This window comes from Aphis gossypii, chromosome 1 (assembly GCF_020184175.1).
Source record: "Aphis gossypii isolate Hap1 chromosome 1, ASM2018417v2, whole genome shotgun sequence".
In the NCBI taxonomy this organism is placed as follows: domain Eukaryota; kingdom Metazoa; phylum Arthropoda; class Insecta; order Hemiptera; family Aphididae; genus Aphis; species Aphis gossypii.
Genome location: NC_065530.1, coordinates 44,292,208 through 44,306,873, shown reverse-complemented (window position 1 = coordinate 44,306,873; position 14,666 = coordinate 44,292,208). Strand labels below are relative to the sequence as shown.

General features: G+C 29.1%; 1 protein-coding gene across 2 annotated transcripts in view; it reads left to right on the top strand.

The window, feature by feature from the left end:
* The first annotated feature begins 1,293 nt into the window (after window positions 1–1,293).
* The window catches only part of LOC114125706 (LIM domain transcription factor LMO4.2-like), a 64,901-nt gene continuing 51,528 nt past the window's right edge, over window positions 1,294–14,666 (top strand). For both annotated transcript variants that reach the window (XM_050210802.1, XM_050210801.1), the window contains exon 1: window positions 1,294–1,460. The gene's annotated coding sequence lies outside the window, so the exon portion shown is untranslated. The remainder of the gene's footprint in view (window positions 1,461–14,666) is intronic.

Below are 14,666 nucleotides of genomic sequence, written 5' to 3'. Positions count from 1 at the left end.
AAGGAAACTAAATGCTAAAACTAACAAAATATAGTGATACAGATGATTATCAGTTTTAGTGTAGAATTCATGGACGAAGCGTAATAGATGTAGCTCGCTTTATGAACAAATTCGACTGACATGAGAAATTGCCTTTGGCGGATTAGATATAGAAGTTGGTATAATTTCAATCGTAGTTAAAACTACTCTAAGTAGTTTCATGATGTCTCTAAGAACAATATCTTAAATTTTCGTCAAACTCTGTCGAGTACTTTTTAAGTATATAAACTAAAAATATCCATTAATTTATGTGTATAGATTATAATATATGTTTCTTTTATTTCTGTACATATAATATGCTACCACATATAATATAATCCAGAAATTTTCATGAGTCAAAACTAAATTTCAGTATGAGTCACCCAAAGCTACATGCGTTAAAAAAATGAAACTTTACACTCCTCAAGTCTTAAAGAATATATGTGTGTAAAATTTAGTCTGAGATCTCTATAATAATATGCGTACACAATTTGGTGTTAATTAGTCGAAAATTGTGAATTAGCTTAAACGTCAATTAGATATACCTAACCCAAATATAATACCTATTCGAAATATTATAAATATTATTTTTGAATATTTACATCAGTTGATTTATAGATAATAATAGATAATAATCTATATTATTATCTATCCTTTCCGTTTTGTTTTAGTTGAAATATTCTCATTGCTTTTCGTCTAAATCGATCCAGGGTGTTTTTAATATTATATAAGCCACACCCTATTAGTCGCTGAAACAAAAAATAATATAATACGAAAAGATTTAGCAGTATAATAGACATGGTATAAAAGCAGTATTATATTATTATGAAGTTCGTCGTAAAATAACGTAAAGATAATATATAAGCCAGAGAATGAAAAAAAGCTGTAGGCGGTTAGGCGAGCGTTTGCGTGCGCGTGTGTGTATGCTTGTGTGTGTGTGTGTGTGTGTGTGTGCGTGTGCGTGTATGTGTATAGTGGGGAGTGCGCGCATCCCCCACGACTGGTGTTAGGGGGGGAATTATAGACAAGTGGGGTGGGTGGGGGTGGTGGTATTGGGGGGGTTTGGGCGGAAGAAAAGGAGGTGCCCCGAAACTCGGGTACTGGGTGAAAACTCGCCCACGGGAACCGCGGGATGTGGGTCACCCGGCGCTAGACGGTCCGCGACGCCGCGGTACACGTGGGCCAGCCGGGCGGAGCATGAGCGTGTCAAGGCGCCCGCGCTCGCCGTCTCGGGGTTACGCCCATCGTGTGGGCTTCGACAAAAGTGCGCGACGAAGGCGCGTCGGTCCGGTGACCGCAGTAATCGCCGGCACGCTGTTTGGACGGCACGCGGCCTGCGCCTTCACGACACAGCTGACTGCCAAACTCACACGTTCCGAGAGGCATAGACTCGCAAAACTTTAATAAAAAATATTATATTACTATATTTATAACAAAACCAGGTGAGCTTTACATATTTCTATCTATTGTTATTGGTTTTTATTTATTGTGTGACCGTTTTAAAAATGTCTAAATGTCTTACCAGTTACCACTTATACGAACACGTTATGGGTATATATTGTACCTACTCTTTTTTGCAGTGTATTTGCTTTTATTCTACCGATATATAAAAATTATGTTATAAATAACCAACATCTAAAATTCTTAGGTTTTAAAAATATATGACCATTATTTTTCTAATTCGTTCGACAATATTATATTATTTTAATATAATTTGATACCTAACCTGTTATAAATGCTTTATAATTTTTTTGCATGAAAATTATATGCATTATTCAGGTTGGATTTTGTGTCATAATCTTTTTTTGCACCCTTAGTACATATAACCCACCTAGATAATATGGTACTGAGTAATGACATTTAGTCCCCGGGTAGTTTTGAGTATCGTTAGAAATTTAGTCAGTAGTATAAGACTTTTGGTCTCCGTACAAGAGTTAATGGTATTTTTAGTATATCAACCTTATTATTTTATAATAATTGCACCAGTCACTATATAGGTGTATTTAAAATATGATTTATGAATGATTTTTGATACGCAATAGGATGCAGTTATACATGACGTTTATTTATAATACTCTTTAATTCATTTATATTTTATACCTATTTTGTCTTAATAATGATATTGATCATGAACAATTTGTAATAAACACTTTAATGTTATAAATCGTATATTTCTATTTTATGTCTTCAAATTAACACATTTATTAAATCTGAGTTAGAAATGTTAGCGTTGTATGGATAGTAAATCAGTAAGATCACAGTAAAAAACATTATTTAAGTATTATTTTGTGTATTAGTGACTGTAATTTTTATGGTTTAATTGTAAAAATTTAACTATTGATAACTTATACAACTCATAAAACTATATGCGTGATTTTTTTTTTTAATAAAAATGCTTTAATTCATATGTCCATAGCTATATATTTTATAAAATAATTTTGTTTTTAAAAATAAGGTGTATATTTTGTATCTGTAATTTTTCGTAGTAAAATTGGAAAAATGTATACCTATTTTTTTCATCGAGTTAAAAAAAAATAATAATGTTCTATATATAAAAAAAAACTGATTTTTAAATATTGAATAGATCAAAAACAAACAGTAGAACTATCAAAACTCTGCCTCAAAATCGTTTTCGGTTTAATATGAAAAAATGTTATAACGCGTGTTCAGAAATATTTCGAAGTTAAATATTTTTTATATCGTAATGAATTACGGGTTATCTTATTAGCCGGCCAACTATTTTCTAGGATATTTAAAGAGTTAATTAGTATATATTGTAGACATATTAAGCCTATTAAGGTATTAAAATAAATATAATGACGGTAAAATTTATTTAGATTTATTTTACGCATCGGTAAGTAGAAACTAAATATTAAAAAAAATATTTCTAGTATTTGTTTTTACAAATATTTTAACAGTGTCACCAATGTCGTAGAGTTTGAATGGTCTAGACGAAACTTTAGTACAGGCATTTCGTTTTATTGAATTTGTGCAAATAGAATTTTTTTATTACATGGTATTAAAGTAATAATTGTATTTAAATTAAATTGATTACCGCTATTTGGATTTTATTGGATATTAAATATAAATTCATAAACTATTAAATATATTTTATAATTCAAAGACGCACTATATTTTACTGTGAAACATTCAAAAAACGACTTTAAAATTAAATACGATATGTAATTTTATAAAAATTAAAAGATCATTTAAAATGTATAATAATACATTTAATATTTTTAATAAAATTAAAAACTATCATTCATAGTATGGCATGAAAAAAAATTTATAGAAAACATCGTACTAAAGCAAAATTCTTCGTAGTGGTATTGTTTTTGATAATATATACTCCACTAACCTAGTCATGATGTATTTAATTTTCAATAATGTCCGAAAGAAAATTAAAATCAAATGTCAGTTTTTAAAAATCTAACTTGAGTATTAATATACTACCCAGAATTTTCACTATATCTAATCTATGAAACTTTAATTCTTTTATTAGAATGTATAAAATAATACATATTATTATTTTAACTATATATATCATTGAATTTTTATTCAAAGGTCAAACAATATAATATTTATTGTATACAAATGTAATTTGAAAAAAAATGTTAGACATTATTTATTATTTTAGTTTTATTTATTTACTAACAAATCCATTTTCAATAGTAATATACAGTTTTTCAGTATAACTTTAAAGATAGTGCCACTGTTTCGAGAAAATTAATAAAATTATATCATACAGATTATTAAATTTAAATTAATTTATAGGATACTCATTAAAAACAAATTGGATAACATTTTAAATTTTCAACAATTATTTTTAACATATATAATATAATATATATATTATAATGTTAGAAGTGCAAATAAGGTTTTTTTTATTGTCTTGACTCATATGACAAATATTATAATACGAGTACAACAATAAACTAAATTAAATAATGAATATTATAATATTTATTATGAATGTTAATTTGTCTAAAGCTAGTTGTATTACCTGACTTAATCCGAGATAATTTAACAACAATTATAAAATACGGCATTCGATATAAAATTTATAACATTTTGGTTTTAGTGATCTCGCTTTGTGGCCAAACTTGATGTAGGCAATTTACCTATGTCAGATTAGATTCAACGCATGGTGTATTTTAATTGAAGTGTAGCTTATCGGTTTCAGGTGTACCTTCGCTAGCAACAATTAACCATTTTAAAATATAATTCTTTTTACCTATAGTAAATTATGAAATCAACATAAAAATAAAAAAGTTTGTTCAACACCACATATTAGACGTGGGTTCAAACTACTCTCAATACTTTTTTAATATCTCTAAAAACCAACCTTTAATCTCGTTAAAATCGGTTGAGTAGTTTTTGGTTTATAAACTATAACTAACTTATTGTCTTTTTATTCACAAATACGATAATAATATTTATAATTACATAAATAACTTATTATTATTCAATACTTTATCAGTTTGTAAAATAATTTAACGTATTAAAAATAGGTATTATAGTTACACACACTAATAGATTATAATTTGAAATTTATTTGAATATTTTAGTGTTAAACTAGGTATCTAAGTACATACAAAGTAATTATTTACTTACAAAATACTTTATATATGACGGATCTCAAGTATTTATTATATAAAATAAAAATTAATATAGATTAAAACCAACTATTATTATGATAGAAAAAAGTTTAGCGATTAATATTTTTATTTTTTAGGTAAATAGGTATATAACATTGTTTTTAACAGTAATTTCATTATTTAGTATTCATATAAAATATTTGCAGTGTTTTGTCTTTGCGGGTATTTATATTAAACATAATGTATAGTATATATCTAGATACTTTTGAACAATTTGTTCTTTATTAATTATTTATAAGTTATTGTTATTTTATCTTTAAAAGTATATTATAATTTTATAAACGTTAATATTTTTGATTGAGTTAAATAATTTAAACAATTTTAACTTTGATTTTTGAATACCAAAATAACTTTTTTCCTAAAATTTAAGATTCTATACACTATGCCACTATGATTCAGTAATATATAATATTTTAAAGTTTTTACATTCTCAGCTTAGTTATCATATAGATTGACATAAATTTATAATATAGTTTAATATACTCGTAAACTGAAACTAATACTAATAAACAACAATAATGCATATTTTATACAAAAATAGAAAATAGACATACTCAGAGTAATACAAATTGCCCCCTTTGTCGACAGTATCCTTATTCTAGAGAGTTTTCAATTAGAATTTTTCCAAATTCCTATAACACGAATCATACTTGTAGGTTTAAAGTCTTACTGTTTTTTTTATTTTTTGATTGCCAAAAACCCCGCACTTTTACTTTTCCATATACGTTTTAATCTACATTTGGTGCAGCGTTACAACTGCAGTCGTCAGGAAAGGTTTTCACCTGATGTTAAGAAAAAGGGTAACCCATGTCAACAAATTAACGTCACATTAACATCGGTTAGGATGAAAAAAACAACACTGCACCCTAAAACAAAATTAATATATGTATTGAACGATTTGTGAAGGCAAGGTAGAAACAGCATTTCATTTTAACGTGTATTATGTATAATAATAATAATAATAACAATAAATACGCTCTATTTTTTTATTTTAAAAACAACTCCCTTTACTTTTTTACAAAAATAATTGTCAAGATTAATAACACACGACAGGAATACACTCAATATCTACGTGACCGATTGTGGTTTCAATCGGTTAGTCAAAAATATCCTTTAATCCTTTTATGTACCTATATATATTTAAGCTAAATATAATGATTCCATTCCGTTTCTTAACTTCGCCAACCGTAAAATCCGGAAAAAGGAAGTATAAATCCCATGTTGTTTTATGTGAACGTCATTTTCCCGTGATTAGTATTATCCTCATATTATCCTCGCAGGGTTTAGTCGTAATATTTTTAAGAACGCTTCATAAATCAAGATTAATTGTTCTAAACGGTTTAATGCGCGTTGTTCAATTTTCTAGGAATGTTTACCATGTTTTTGAACTATCATGATGCTTGTTTATGACGTGAAAATGTTCACGACTGCAATTATTGAAAAATTGCATTATAACGTTATGGTAGTTTATCGAATGACTTTTAGTTGGTTACTATATAATAATTAAAAAGTTAATCTCAAGATAGTTTGTTTTGGAATTAAATCACTAGTTATTTTCGACAATTACTATTTATATGAATGCTGCAATTAAATTAATGGCATATAGCGTTAATATAGCTGTAAAAATAGGCCATTTGAAAAGCAGACAGACAGCAATAACATCAAATTTTTACTGTCGCACGCATAATATTGAATGAATGATGACACTAACGTTGAATAACTATATATATATATATATATATAAATAATATAATTGATCCTCGCTGTTAGATAATAATAATGAGACGTTAAATCTTTAATTACTAAACTAAAATTAATCGATTTGTGAAATATAAATGATATATGCGGCCTTGCATTACATTTAAAAGTCATTATAATATATATAAGTGTAATAAAAGGTAGATAATATGTTTAGACCATTTAATGAAATTTTTAAAAAAAAATATAGAATCTATAATATAGTAACACAAAATTGTGTATTTGCAATATTGTTATACAATTGGAAACTCTATCACTTCACTTTACAGCTTATGAATTATAAATATATTGTTTTTGACAGATTGAAATTTTGTATTTACCAACAAAAAAAATAAAACTTATAATATTTAAATTTAACATAATATCATTATGATTTTTAACTGTTAAACTCTAATGAATAAATGTATAGTAGTGTAACCCGTACTTATTTTTTTACGTACAAAATTAATTCATATAATATATATATATATATATATATTAAATAGTTACTGCAATTTGTATATTTAAACAGTATTATAATTGGTCAATTTTTTGTATTTTTTTTTTTACCGCATAAATGCATAATCAATAATTTATACAATGTATAACAATATCTACATCATGATTTAAAAACATTTTTTTCATATATATATATATATATATATATTCAACATATTCCTTATTTTTTTTAGTTAATTTATAAAAAAAAAATGTTCTAAATTATTCTAACCAGAATATACGCACCATTTAATATTTAACGGATTTATGGTTTATCATTAAATTATTTTTACATTTGAAATGTTAAATGTTTAATTTTTATTTCTATATGGCTTATGATTTTAACATCCAATCCATTTTCTTATTCATAGATTTTACACAGCACAGTATGTATTAAAAATACGACTATGTCACGCGGAGTCGAAAATATTCTTTTACACCCTCTATTCAAATAGTTCGATCGCATGTCTCTCACGGGATTAGTATGTGCAATGATAACAAAGACGCATAAGTCCAATACTCGGCTGATATATATATATATTATATTACTGTGGTGTACGTATATGTATATAGCGTGTTCCGGAGTCTTAATGAAGGCGCTTTAATTGCTGATTTTTATCGGCGGGACAATCGCATAAACGGGCGAACGCCAACCCTTTCGCGTTTAATAAAACGCATCGCGGGCCAAATGGAAGAACGGGTGAAAATAAAAAAAAAACCAAATTAAAGTCAACCCTTTTACTCGTACAACTACGACTGTATCGGTTGCGATGGTCTGTACCTACACAAACACACTCACATACATATATCGCTGCAGCGACGTTATTGTACTATGCTGTGTAAATAATATACATATAGCAACACCACATAACGCAGGCATTTCCAGACCATTTAACATGCGCGATATTCTAATTTTCACACGATACCGCCATCGCGGTTACAATTGTGCGGTAACAACGGTTAAAAACTGAGCAACTGACAAAAGGCACAGCGGCACTCTCGGCGCAACGATTCCCCCGTCTGTCACGCGACTATCACGTTGTATTTTTAATATACATATCTAATCGTACTAACATCTTTTTTATATTTTTTTACTTAAGTAATCTAAAATCTATACAGTTTTGTACAATGAATAAGTTTGATAAGTGACAATAAATAACAATGATGAGTCTTAAGATTAGGAAAGTTACCCAGTGGTAACACCTAGCCAATATAATTACATTTACGACCGATATTGTACAGATAATAAGTATTTGTGTATTTACTACAGTATAGTGAAATTTTTTTATAAATTTAGAAATATCATAGAAATATAAAATACAAAGAATCATTTTCAATTCTAAAATATCCATTATTTTTTTTAATGTTATACAAATTTTCTTTAAAATTTAAAATTTGAGAAAAATGACTCCACATTGTACAAAAACTACAAAAAAGACCAAAATTATGAAAAAATGACTTAAAAATGTTGAAAAATGACGTAAAAAAACACCAAAAATGCATTTATAGCTAAAAATGCCCAAATATGCAAAATAATGCAAAATAAAATTAGAATATTCTGCATCAGGGGAACATGAAACAAATTTTTAACTAAGATAGCATCGTATAGAATTAAAGGAAAAAAAATGCAAAAGTCATCAACATCCTAACTCTATTAATGAGTGTTCTTAATAACGTAACTTTGAAAACAACACAGTAATATTATATCTAATTATCTAAACAATAATCTATTCGTTTGATTCGCTTGTCTTTACAAACATTATTTACAACGTTATTTGAATATTTGAAGATGGCCAAAAAAAAAAAAAAAATACTAGAAAATGCACTATATTTATGTTAAATAAATATTTTCTAATAATTTACATTTTTATCAAATCGACAATTAAAATATTAGTTAAGTATAAACTTTTAAGTATATTGTAGATATTATATAGGAGAATAGTTTAAAAATTAAAACTTCAAATAAACTCCTAAGAGCAGAACTGAAATCGATAAAATTTCTTACTGTATCTTTCCGTTGTGACTCTTTGACCCAATAAAATGGCCCAATCTAATTAAAAGGTCTATATTTTTTATTAAATTTTTATTATTTTGGATTAAATAACGTTGTACCATAATATACTTTCGTTGTATAGGTACGTAAAACGTAATTATAATATTATATTATTATGCAAACGAAATGGATATATATCAAAATACTCGCAGGTAACGGTATATATAGCTAGTATCATAATAATATGAGTACCTAGCCGGTGAATTAATGTCGATATTTACGGGCAATGCATAAGTACCTACCGAATAATGTAAAGCATTGTTATAACATATTACTGTACGGCTATGTCGATTTAATCGTTCGGGCTGTCGGTGAAATAAAAACAATAATACACATAAACATTATAATATGTATAATATTAAATACATTCCTACCGTTTTCGAGTATCAAAAATCGAACGCACAACCGAACGGACGGGTGCGAGGATTATGGATTATTAATACTTCAATATACAATATAATATATACATTAAACACGCTGATAATGACTTGAAAACGTGACCCCTTCGACGCCAGCTCTCGAATACATCATAATAATAATAATATTTCAGGTACCACGGCGAGAGATTTAACAACGAAATGATAATAATAATATTTGATGCTGCAGGATTATACCGTGTTTTGTGTAGCTTTTTCGTCCCGCTCGGCCGACAACAGCTGCCAATATAATATATAATATATAATACGCACCTACAGCCATTCGTATAAAAACTATAGTTATTATATTGTGAGTATGTATATATATGTATCACACACGATCCTGTACATCATTTCTCGATAAACCCGAGCGTATCCGATATAAATGACCCACAGCTAACACCCCCACGGTAATAAAGTATACGTATATTAATAATATGAAAACGAACAGCGCGTGCGTGTGACTGTATAATATTATATAAAATCATATGATATCTGCTATTACAATATTAATATATCTATATAACGGTTCGATGTGCTCGCCGAAAGCAGAGCGTATTATTATTATTATTATCATCAGTGGCGCATGCTATACGTATAGTATAAAATATGCAATAGTTTATCGAAAAATGATATTAAAATACATTCACCTTTGTTTGTGTTATATATTATATTTTATATTGAGTATCTATTGTACGGTATACAATCATTTCAGACGATGTGACAAAAAAAAAAAAAAAAAACAATAACTCTAGAATGTTTTATTTGTTCATCTTCATACTACATAATAATTATGTATATTTCCCGTTCTCAGTGTAGCTGAAATGATTCACGTTTGGCCGATTTTGATTTGAAAAAAAAAATATTTTATTGAGATTTGCTGAATTGGTTCTTTTTTAAATTTGTGATGTATCCCAGTAATGGTTGAGTTAGTTCCCGTTTTTAGCAATAAGATGGTCGAGTGCCCGAGAACGCTCATTTACCTTCCTATTTTTCACATAATTTAATTTCGTGAGTGTCCCATATTAACGTAATCTGCCGTATAGTTTTTAAGTACATATACATATGACTTTATATCACAAATAATCATTATATTTTAATAATATCAGTTTGGTAACAGTATACTTAACAAAATCAAAAATGGGAACCAATCCAGCTCACCTAACCTTTTTTTTTTTTATGGAAAACGATTCGGCTAGTGGTGTAGGAGCCAGGAAATAAATTCGGTACTAGCCCTAGTTCTACCTTTCTAACTTCCAACCAACAAATCTAATAATATCACTAGATATATACACTGTGGGGGTAACTATTGAATATTTTTATCATTGAGTAATGTAGGTATTTTAGAAGTTTTTCTACTCAAAATTCGTCAAAATTACGCATGTTTTTGTCGGGACGATATATGAAATATAATTTAGTTTCAATAGTAAGACTACAAAAAATATAAGATTAAAGCGCGCCTGAGTCATTGTTTGAAAGCCATTGAATACTTCATAATAGGAAGCGTATATTATACACATTTATTCCATGTGTCGAGTGTCGACACACGTCACGCAGTTGAATGTTTTCGTGAGCGATTTATTTATATAGACTGTTCTCTCGGCAAAGAAACCACTCTCAATGTCTATTTTATTATTTTTGGTTGAGCTGAATTAAAGGGGACATAAAATAGCAGATAGTTTATATGATCTAAAAAAAATTTGGACGAATACGTACGTGAAAAATGTTGTGGGTACTATAATAATCAAATCTGGTATTATTTAAAAAAAAAAATAAAATTACACTGTTGTATACCATTTCAGTATAGTGATCTTCTATCTGGGTTAATAAATTAATAAAATCTTGTCTTTATTTATCACATTTTTTGAGTTAATTTTATATTTTCTTATACGTTTTTAATTATTTTAGTAAATGTTTTTAGTACAATTAATGTGACCTGTGAGAAAATGGCCTGTTGCCAAAAAAGTTTGAAGACCACTCATTTAATGTGAAATACATATTATGGTTCTAACTTCTAATTGCCTTAATATTTAGCTCTGTTTATCGTCATGATTTACGTCAATCTACCCAAAACGTAATGAAAATGTTCCGATATGTCTTCAGAGTCTAAATATAGTCTGAATGTCACGTTACCTACTATTTAAATTAACAGTTGTCGAGTGTGTAAGAACCCCCAATGATATAATATAATTTCCACCGGTCTTTGAAGCAAATTTTGAATGACTGTAAAATAATATGTTTAACGGCGACTGGTGAGTGTAACACATCTGAAACGAGTGGTGAGGGTGCAGACTACAACAGCACCCCAGACGAGTCGTATAAATCATTACTCACAATATGGAAATCGGACAGCAGCGTGCGTTTGAATGATATCATGTTTTGTAATAATAATATTATATTTACTGACGTTGGTGGGTTATATTATGTTAACCGAAGAATCGTCAGTTTTGTGCGTGCACAATAGTTATCTATTCGATGAGGGACTATATTGTTGTGTTATAATTTATACAATATTACGTCAATGTATAGTTGATCGTAACTCACGTGTTTAAATTGTAATTTACTAGTCGGTTCATGATATTATATACCTTTATGTCGTACTAGTGTTTTTTTTTCAGTTATCGGTCTAAAATTTTATTGGTCTCAAAGAAATCTGCGGGAAGAACTTAGTTTGCAAATTAATCTAATACTTATTTTTATTATCTATCATAAGAGAGACATAACGTTTTATCGTATTATAACTTATAACTATTTATCTTTAATCCAACTGTGGGTCAAATTATTGTTGGAGAATCTCAGTATTAAGTCTTGCGAATATTACAGGAACTCGGGTGAAAATAATATAGTTCCCGTTAAAATTGTGAAAATCGAAAAGACACTATATTATATTATTATTAAGTATATATATATATATATATTGTTATTGTTATATACCTATATTAAGTGGCATGGTATGTATGTGAGAGGGTGAAGGAGAACCTATATACCGGTATACGTGTCCAGTATGTGACCCCTGTTGTGTATACATACATATTATAATATACGAGCAAGGGCGACTGACTCGCGGGGCAGTCACAGGTGCTGTAAACTACGGCAACGCAGCGAACATTATTATTACTATCGTGACGCTTCCAACACTACCCCACCGTCGCCAGTAGTTATTCATTATATATTGTTTGCCGATAGATATTGTAATTCAAATCTCGTATCGCGGAGGTGGGGTCGGTGAAGAGATCGTATATTATAATGCAGTATAATACGCATTACTGCTATGCGTCTTGTCGCAGGGCACTATATAAATATACACGCATCGATTGTGTAGGTATATATATATTGGTATATTGGCCGTTGGATGGTGGTGTTAGAGGGAGGGATGTGACATTTGTAGAACACGCGTGTGACCATTATAATAATACACTATCTATACGTATTTTTATGTATTATATTGTATTGCGTCCGATGCACATATACAATATAAAAACTCTGAATGAAAAACGACGCATATCATCGTGCGTGTGTATATATATATTTTGTAATATACCATTGCGATATTCTACTCTCTCCCCTCAATATTCAGCTCTATGTCGCAGGGCGAATATCGTCTTGACACGTCTGCGGCGGTGCTTCTGCTGTATTATATCGTTGTTATTATTGTATACACACGACCGGCCGCGAGTATTGTTATTGCTATCAATATAAAATACACGAATTACAAAAAGAATACCTTTAGATAGTTAGGTATAATAATATTTTTACACATATGCTACACGCGTCGTCTAATGCATCGATATAAAAATATTTATTGCAGGAAACGAAATCGAATAATATTAAATTTACATAATAATATGTAGATTTTATATACAACTGATATTCTTAGTTTATTATGTGTGCATGTTTGCCATGTTATACAACACACATAACAAAGATGATTCGATAATTTTAAAGTTTTAAACTTTTATTGTGAAAAAATCAAATCAAATATATTATACGCATCATTTTAATGACTAAAAATGATGTGACAATTCCTGAAAAAAAAAAAACAATAATGCATCAAAAGTAAATTAAAGGAAGCTTTATCTCTCTGTTTACAGTGTGCATGCTCTCTTCTGCAGCTATCATTATTTTTTTTTATAATTTTCAATTTTCCAGTTAAACAACGAGAGAAAGGGTGAAATACTGAAATTGAACTTATCTGCATATTATATTATATTTTAATTTAAAAATGAATACAAAAAAAAAAAGAAAGAAAAAAATGCATTTTTATTCAACCTATACAAATTCTATCCCGATAAAACCGTAGTTACACAGGAATGGTCGGGTGTACGAGAAGTAGGACGGGGTACCGGGTTGTATCTAATTTGAAAATGAAAACGTAGCGCATAATCCTTGGTGACCGATACGGGCGAGTTTAATTTGTATTTAGGCCCTCGATGGAGGGTGTTAATAGAGAGGTCGTTATCTGTTGTACGGTCCTTTTCCTCCCTTCTTGTGTCCTGTAGCCCTATCCACCCATATACTACTCCACTCCATCCCAGTTTGTTGACAATGCCCCGGACTTCTCGCTGTAACAGTTAGATAACGCAGGGAATGTAAAAGCCAGACTGCGCTAATTACGCCGCCTCCCCCGCCCGGCCACGGTATCCAAGCTCCGGACCGTATCCCAATATCCTCGGCCGTTTAGTGGCGGTGATGGTGGTCCTTCTCCTCTCCCCCTTTCTTACGCCAATGCTTTGGGATCCGATTACAATATATTATTATTATGCGTACGATTATATAATATGTATAATATTATTATCATATATATATACGCGCTACATTGGGCATCACCGCATTCCTTCTATAACTACTTTTAAGTCACTTCGCTAACTGTAAGAAGTTTAGATTAGACCAGAGATTGTGTATAAGAACGTGTTTATGACATTTAAGTCTGCGAGTGCGTCGAGATATGATTTCATATTATATTGTTCGCGCTCGGGTATTTCATTTACAATCAACGAATATAATATAATATATTGTACCTACTACATAGAAATACTAATAAAACTGCGTATAATATGTACAATGTACATGCCAACTCGTGTATATTATTATCATAAAACTTGCTAATAAACCTATTTATATTTTATTTTACAAGTAAATTTGCTTTCATACAAATTTATATTAATATTGAGGACTATTTATATTTTTCTCATACCCACACCACATTGAAACTGCTTAACTGTACAATATATTTATAATTTGTATTTACTTAAATAACTTTGTGTTATTGAAAGCTTAGGGTTTTAA